The following is a 9,190-nucleotide window of genomic DNA, read 5'->3' on the forward strand; positions in this document are numbered from 1 at the left end:
GTGTTTAACACACATTAGTAAAAAAAAGGGCCCCTTAGTGACTTGACCAAGACCAGAAGGAACTTCAGTGGGATTTGAACCCTGGGTTCTCTGGCCCTCAGTCCGCTTCTCTATTAGGCTACCCCCCCCCCCTCCAAAAATATCCCGTGTAGTAACACACACTATGGTGAGTACCTCCAGGGTGGCAAAGTTCACATAGCCCAAAACTATACACTAGTCCAACAGAGGATTTATAGTATATAAGATTAGATCTGCAAAAAGCATGTTAGTAGAGCACAGATTGATCTGTGAATTACTGAAGTGACAAGGTTAGCAGAAAATAGCTTGTCACTATCGTCTGATTGCTTTGTACAGCTTTCTGTGCAATTTGCTTCATTGTTACACCTTCTGCATCATGCGCTCAGCCACCTACCTCAAAAAGGTATCCACAGTTATCAACGAATCCAGACAACCCAAGGTAAAAAAAAACAAAAAACAATAAGTAACTCTATTCTTGAAACAAGAATCCTGTGGCATGCTTCAAAAGTAATTTTCAATTAGCGCGTTGAGAATGAATGATGTTTACATGGGAAAAAAATAATTTAATTCTTGTTCCAGATGTTTCAAAAATTAAAGATTTAAATATAATATAGTTGCAGACTGCAGATACACAAGACCTTATTTTGTTTCTGATGGCAAAATTGGTGTTCAGGTGTCTGTCTGGAATTTGACATGTTGTGCTTTCAAGTGATTGTACTTAACATCAAGCATTTGGTGCCTGCTTCTAGAAATTCTCATTAAGTGGACTGAAGTGAGCAGAAGGAACCTAAAGATTTTTTTTTTCCTTGTTCATCATCTAGTTACAGATGTATCTCTGTACTTTCATGTCACCGGAAAGTTTCTGCCTGCATTTGAGACTGCAGGTGAAAGAGAAATGAATATACTGAACCACTTTGCAGTTTTAGATGTAACATTTTCAATAGAACGAGAAAATAGAGGACAAGGGGGTCATCACTGGACCATGAAGGAAAGAAGCTTAAAAGTAATACAAAGAAACCCTTTTTTCCGTGAGAGAACAAAGTTACTTACCTATAGCAGGTGTTCTCCATGGACAGCAGGATACATATCCTCACATGTGGGTGACATCATCCAACAGAGAATTATGCAGGAACAGTTCTTCTGCTTTACTCAGACTTTTGAAAGAGTTCTACCACACTTTTGCATGCCTTCTGCTGACATGAGACCTCACACATCAGGTCTCTAGCTAATAGAATTCAACTCTAAGGGGAGACGAGAGGGGTTTGTGATGATATGTATCCTACTGTCCCTGGAGAAAACCTGATACTTTATTTTCTGTGAGGACAAGCAGGATTCAGATATCCTCACATGATGGACTCCCTAGCTATAGGCTGCCTTCAACAAAAAAGGGAATAAGGAAACTGAGCCTGACAAAAGGTAAAGCCTAACAGCAATAACATTCAATGTCTCTCTTTGGAAATGCAGCCTGGAACACAAAATAACTAAGCTGGGGGTGGGGCGTGGAGTTAGATTCTAAAACCCAAATAAATTCTGTCATATCAGGAGTCATGTTCCAAACAATAATACGATGTAAATGAGTGGACTGAAGACCACGTCTAAAGAGGCCCATCTCAAGTGAGCTATTGATGCAGCTATAGCGCTAACATTATGATTTGTGACATGATCCTGAAGAATTAGACCTGCTTGGATATAAGCAAAGGAAACAGTCTGCTAGCTAATTCAAAAGACCGATTGCTGGTGGCAGTTTCCATCCTGTTTGGGTCAAACGAAACAAAAAGCTGTGTGGCTTTATTCTCCTCCAGTTAGAAGATGAAGTGTGCAGCACGCTTTCACCTCTGTGGTCATAAGGTTTTTGAGAAAAAGTGTTGGTAGAACTCAGGGGCGTAGCCAGACAACAGATTTTAGGTGGGCCTAGACAAGAAGTGGGTCCCCCCAACCACCACCAAACAAATATCTCAGCTGGCGTGAAAATGCTTCTTTCTACCTTGGCAGTCTGCAGCAGGCATGCGCTGAAAACTGAGAATGCCCAGATGCTGGTATCGTAGAGAATAGTGTATTCATTACCATCAGGGGAAGTCTTCAGCTGGCCGAGGTTGGGATCCCCACCAGCTACCGCTAAACGTGTGCTATTGTTGGATGGGCCTGAGCCCTAAATGGGAGGGCTCAGCAGGCAAGATAAGGGAGTAATGGTGAGATGTGTACCTGGGAGCATTTATATGAAGTCCACAGCAGTGTCCCCCAGGGTGCCCCATTGCTCTCCTGGGATATCTGGGGAACCAGTCTACTAAAAAATACTGGCCTCTCCTACATCCCAATGGCTTGATTTTCTATGCTTTTACGGTAATATACCTAAAAATGTTTTTATTATGTGTTTTTGCCTCCAATGCAATCTTTTTCTCAAAGTTCCTCTTTGCCTTCCTTATCAGCGCTTTGCATTTGACTTGACCTTCCTTATGCTGTTTCTTATTATTTTCAGTTGGTTCCTTATTTTCTGAAGGATTTTCTTTTAGCTCTAATAACTTCCTTCACCTCATTTTTTAACCATGCCGGCTGTCATTTGGTCTTCCTTCCTCCTAAATATAACCCGCTCTGAACCTAGATTTTAGAGATTTTGCAAGAAATAAGACCTGCATAGCATAGCATTGACACTTTACTTTTTGGTGGTGGGAGGTCAGTGTATTTGGGTGTTTCTAGACATGTCTATGGCATTACAAAGGAGTTATAAACAATTCTTGTTAATTAGACCTAGGGTCCTGCAATTAGGGGCCTGTTTTCTTCTAAACGTTTCCTGTAAATGTACCATATGGTTTAATAAGCTTAAATATGATTTTCTGAGCCTTCTTAATTGGTTGCTTTCCTTAGTAATCAAGAATTAGCATTTGCTGTTTACATCTATCTCAGTAAGGACACCAATGTCTAAATACACTTGTAAACTCTGTTTGAATGATACTCTGAAGATGCCACCTCTTTCCAGCCTTTATTTTCCTTTATTATACTTATTTATTGCATTTGTATCCCACATGTTCCCACCTATTTACAGGCTCAATATCTCTCACAATAGTGCTTTGTCCCATAATGTTGTTGTCTTTAGATTCGGGCTCTACATTTTTGGGTCCTTTTTCTAAGGTGCATTCATGATTGGTGTGCGCTAAATGATAAGATGCCCATTATATTCCTATGGGCATCTTATCATTGAGCGTATGCTAAATCAGTTAGCACACCATAGTAAAAGGACCCCTAAGATGTTTTTATTTTTGTTTTATAGCCTGTACTTTCTTGGTCAAGTGTTGTTCACTTGTTTATTTCTTTTGTATTATTAATAGGAATTATTCAATTACAATCAACACTTAACATTGTGACAATAGGAACATCAGAAATAGAAAAGAAAAAAAAAAACAAATGTACATAGCAGTGCCTAAGGAAAACAAATTCAAAAATCTTCACCCACAATAAATAAAAGGAGGCAAGAAATAAGGTCATTTAAACAGGAAACTAACCTCCCTGTTTAAGTAGCTGCCAGTGAGCTAATGCCGACACAGCCCATTCACTTTGAATCGGTTGTCGGCTTTGTCATGTGGCTTAGTAAAGGGAAAGGTAAATGGGACTTGATATACCGTCTTTCTGAGGTTTTTGCAACTACATTCAAATTGGTTTACATATATTCAGGTGCTTATTTCGTACCAGGGGCAATGGAGGGTTAAGTGACTTGCCCAGAGTCACAAGGAGCTGCAGTGGGAATTGAACTCAGTTCCCCAGGATCCAAGTCCACTGCACTAACCACTAGGCTACTACTATACCACTATTTGTTCCTAATACCCACTAAGTGCAAAACCTTACCACCACACTTTAATAAACATACCCTTAACCCTTTGCATTCTTGCTGCACTTAGTAGAATGAAAAGCTGGGGACCAAGGAAAGTGGCAGCCATGTTCGGAAAGCACAGATCAAAACATGCAGAAAAATAGCATGGAATTTTCATCAAAGTGGAAAGCAGTTAAGGTACTAGCGCACCAGATGAAATTCCATCTATCTTATGCAGGAGATGTCATTTGGATACAAGATCAGTATGGAAATGCCTCTGGGGTGTCAGGATTAGAGAAACTTTGGAAGAAAGGCAGCAGAGGGAAGATACAACAGAGATATTTAAATACCTCCATAACATCAATGCACAAGAGGCAAGTCTCTTTCAACTGAAAGGAAGCTCTGGATTGAGGGGACATGAGCTGAAGATAAAAAGGGATAGACTTTATCTGGGTTTGCTATAGCATTTCTAATCAGAACAAATCGACACAATAAAATTTGTTAGCAGAAAGTGAAAAGGAACTCCATAACTCAATAGGAGAGTACAATAATACCAGAGAACATACATGAGGTCAAACCTATAGCAGAAATAGTCTTAAAAACAACAAGGCACAGTGTTTCACGTTTCATAGTTACTCAGGGGATTGATCTGCTCACTACAGGGCAGTTAAAGGTAAGAAAGGAATAAAAGGTAGTTGAAAAAAAAAAAAACAAGTTTTCAGAGATGCTCTGAAAAGAATGTAGAATTCTCCAGACACAGTTGCTATGGGATTGAATCCCAAAGTGCTGGTGAGCGAAAATAAAAAGCAGTAGCAAGTGTAGACTTCCATCTACTCTTGCAGGGGGTGGTATGACAAGCCTATTATCTGTCAATGACCGGAGAGTAGTGTGATTAGAGAAGCCATGTCGGAGGGAGTAGCTGTATTAAGAACTTTATGTTTTAAGGTAAGGATCTTAAAACTTGATTCCGTATTCAATAGAAAGCATGGGGGCAAACGCACAGGATTACTAAAAGAGAGGAAGTGATAGTAGACAGTATGGATGGGTAGACTGGAAGGCCATATGGTTTCTATCTGCCATCATTTTTTGTGCTTTTATGTTTCTACTAGTAAAAAAGGCCTGTTTCTGACACAAATGAAACGGGCGCTAGCAGGGTTTTCCTCGGAGTGTGTACGTTTGAGAGAGTGTGTGTGAGAGAGAGAGTGAATATGCATGTGTGTGTGTCAGTGGCGTAGCCAGACTGCCAATTTTGGGTGGGCCTGAACCCAAAGTGGGTGGGCACAAAATTTTCTCTCTACCCCCCCCCCCCCCCCCCAGCAAAATGTAGTCACACTCAGATGCATTTGTCACACAGGGTAAAGTGCTGCTTTTCAGTGCATCAGATTTCAGACAATTTATTTAATAGCCTAATCCTTTTCAGTGAGCTTTCAGAGGCCAAAACCTCCTGCCTCAGGTCAGTATAATGCTGTTACGGTATCCTCTCCTGACCTAAGGAAGGAAGTATTGGTCTCTGAAACTTTATTAACACCATATTACTTTACCCTAAATTAAAATAAAATTATTTTCTTTACCTTTGTTGTATGGCCATTTACTTTTTCTCATTGTGTTGCTCCCTGTCTCTAGATTCTGCTTTCCTTCGTTTTCGCTTAACTCTTCTGCCAGGGTTTCCTGGCCATTTGTCATTTTTCTCTCCTTTTTCTTTGCTTTCTTCAATATTTTTCTGCCTCTCTCTGTGTCCAGATTTAATTCATTCTTACTATCCATTCTTTAATTTCCTTCATCTACTTATGGCTTTTCATCTTTTTCTCACCCTTGTTCTCCCCATGCCCCTTCCTCTTATTCTCCAATCTTTCACTACTCCCCCTTTCCATGCAGCCTCTCCTCTTTCTCTCCCCATCCTTCCAGTGTCTCCCCTCTCTCTCCCCATCCTTCCAATAGTCTCCCCTCTTTCTTTCTGCATCCTTCCATCCAGTGTCACCTCTTTCTCCCTACCCTTCCATCCAGCATCTTCCCTCTTTCTCTCCCCATCCTTCCATTTTCCCTCTTTCTCTGCCATCCTCCCATCTGTTTTCCCTCTTTCTCTCCACATCCTTCCATTTTCCCTCTTTCTCTGCCATCCTCCCATGTGTTTTCCCTCTTTCTCTCGCCATCCTTCCATTTTCCCTCTTTCTCCCCATCCTGCCATCTGTTTTCCCTCTTTCTCTCCCCATCCTTCCGTTTTCCCTCTTTCTCTGCCATCCTCCCATCTGTTTCCCTCTTTCTCCCCATCCTGCCATCTGTTTCCCCTCTTTCTCTCCCCATCCTTCCGTTTCCCCTCTTTCTCTGCCATCCTCCCATCTGTTTTCCCTCTTTCTCTCCCCATCCTTCTGTTTTCCCTCTTTCTCTGCCATCCTCCCATCTGTTTTCCCTCTTTCTTTCCTCATCCTTCCGTTTTCCCTCTTTCTCCCCATCCTGCCATCTGTTTCCCCTCTTTCTCTCCCCATCCTTCCGTTTCCCCTCTTTCTCTGCCATCCTCCCATCTGTTTTCCCTCTTTCTCTCCCCATCCTTCTGTTTTCCCTCTTTCTCTGCCATCCTCCCATCTGTTTTCCCTCTTTCTCTCCCCATCCTTCTGTTTTCCCTCTTTCTCTGCCATCCTCCCATCTGTTTTCCCTCTTTCTTTCCTCATCCTTCCGTTTTCCCTCTTTCTCCCCATCCTGCCATCTGTTTTCCCTCTTTCTCTCCCCATCCTTCCATTTTCCCTCTTTCTCCCCATCCTGCCATCCATTTTCCCTCTCCCATTCAGGCCCACCAGCCCCAGCTCCCATTGCCGGCCACTGCTGCTTTTCCTGATGAGCAGCAGGGCCGGCGCTACAAAAAGAAGAAGCGCTCAGCTGACTGAGCTGAGCGCCAACGCTAACCTGACGAGAAAAAATGTTTTTTAAAAAAAGCGGCACTGCAGGCAGCCTCGCAGCATTGGCTGCTGGCTCTGCAGGCTCCTTCCGTCTCTTACGTCACTGCCCCTGCTTCGCTACAGGGGCAGTGATGTAAGAGACGGGAGGAGCCTGCAGAGCCAGCAGCCAATGCTGCGAGGCTGCCTGCAGTGCCGCTTTTTTTTTTAAAACATTTTTTTCTCGTCCTTAGCGACGCGTTGGCGCTCAGCTCAGTCAGCTGAGCGCTTCTTCTTTTTGTAGCGCCGGCCACTGCTGCTCATCAGGAAAAGCAGCAGTGGCCGGCAATGGGAGCTGGCGCTGGCGCTGGGCGGGCCTGGACTGAAATTGGGTGGGCCTGGGCCCACCCAGGCCCACCCGTAGCTACGCCCCTGGTGTGTGTGTGACACAGAGAGAGTGAGACTAGGTGCGAGTATGTCTGTGAGAGAGAGAGAGAGAGAGAGTGTGTGTGATTCTTCTCTCTCCCCTGCCCCCCCTCCAGCCACCCAGCGATTCTCCTCTCTCCCCCCTGGCCCCTCTCCAGCCATCCAGCGATTCTCCTCTCTCCCCTGCTCCCCCTCAAGCCACCCAGCGATTCTCCTCTCTCCCCTGCCCCCCCTCCAGCCACCCAGCGATTCTCCTTGCTCCCCTATCTCCGTTGAAGCAGCCACGTTATTGAAAGCCCTGCCTGTCTCCAGCCTTCCCTTCGAGTTCGTTCCCTCAGATTCCTGCCCTAGCAGAAAGAGGAAATGACGTCAGAAGGCGGGACTCTGAGGGAACGAACTCGAAGGGAAGGCTGGAGACAGGCAGGGCTTTCAATGACGCGACCGCTTCGACGGAGGTAATCAGGGGAGCGAGGAGAATCGCTGGGTGGCTGGGGGGGGGGGGGTCACGTCGGTCACAGCTCATTTATTTAGTAAGATTAGCACACACTAACAGCATTTACATGCATTATTCTACCCCAGATAACCTTTTTTTTTATGTAACGGGAACTAGTTACTAATAATGCATGTTAATAACATTAAGTGTACACTAATGCACACATTAACAACATCTTAATTTCAGGAATCCTTTGATACCCAAACTGGAACAGTTTAAGACCATTCAAAGAATGCTTTCACAGCAGTGTAGTTGTCCTCTGGTGTCAATGCGGGTTTGAAGTCAGCACATAACCTCATGCTACAACCCTGGAGTCCCAACTCAGACTCTATGCTTAATTTAATTAGCTATTTCCATATAAGCACTCTCATAAAGCAAGAAAACATTCATAAATCAATGATCTTGCTTTTTTTCAAAAGTTAAAAATAAGTACTGATGGTGCGTTTTGGTGGCATGCCAATGAATGCAGTACGCTGCAGTGTCTATCCTAAAGACCTTGGACAAGAAAATAGGTTTGCATTTATATTCTGGCCCAAGAGTGGGTACAGTCCCTTTGGAACTGATAGTTCCAATAATATTAGAGTTGTTCTGGCTAAAATATGCTATACTAGCTCCATCTTCTGGATTGATAAGAAATTAGCAGCAACCATATGAATCTTTAAGAACTTAAATAAGTAAATAAACTGCGAACCAGCTTCACAATCAACTTTTCCAAATAAAGGCTGCATTATGACATCTACAAGTGTGGCCAATATATGGAAATTGATCCAAATTAGCATTCATAAACAAAGACTTAGGCCATTTTACAAAGCTGTGGCATAAAGTACTACTACTTATCATTTCTATAGCGCTACAAGGCATACACAGCGCTGTACACCATACACAAAAAAGACAGTCCCTGCTCAAAGAGCTTACAATCTAAATAGGACAAACAAACAGACAGAACAACTAAGAGGTAAGGGAATTAAAGAGGTGGGGATAAAAGGGTACAGGGCAAGTGAGCAATGGTAAAGAGGTGGGCTTTAAGTTTGGACTTGAAAACGGCCAAAGAGGGGGCTAGACGTACAGGCTTGGGAAGCCTATTCCAGGTGTGAGGTGCAGCAAGATAAAAGGAACGGAGTCTGGAATTAGCAGTAGAGGAGAAGGGGACAGATAAGAGAGATTTGTCAACAGAACGGAGTACCCGAGGGGGTGCGTAGGGAGAGACAAGAGTGGAGAGGTACTGGGGAGCGGCAGAGTGAATGCACTTATAGGTCAATAAGAGAAGTTTGAATTGAATGTGGAAATGGATTGGGAGCCAGTGAAGTGACTTGAGGAGAGGGCTAATGTGAGCATAGCGACTTTGGCGGAAAATGAGTCGCGCAGCAGAGTTTTGGACTGATTGAAGAGGAGAGAGATGGGTAAGAGGGAGGCCGGTGAGAAGCAGGTTACAGTAATCAAGAAGAGAGGTGATAAGAGTGTGGATAAGGGTTCCGGTAGAGTGCTCAGAGATGAAGTAGCCTTAATGCACCCCTATGCAAGTCTTTCCCCCATGCTAAGGCCATTTTTACAACAGGGGTGAAATAGCCAATTTTCAGATTTGTC

Source organism: Microcaecilia unicolor, chromosome 7, assembly GCF_901765095.1.
Source record: "Microcaecilia unicolor chromosome 7, aMicUni1.1, whole genome shotgun sequence".
NCBI lineage: Eukaryota > Metazoa > Chordata > Amphibia > Gymnophiona > Siphonopidae > Microcaecilia > Microcaecilia unicolor.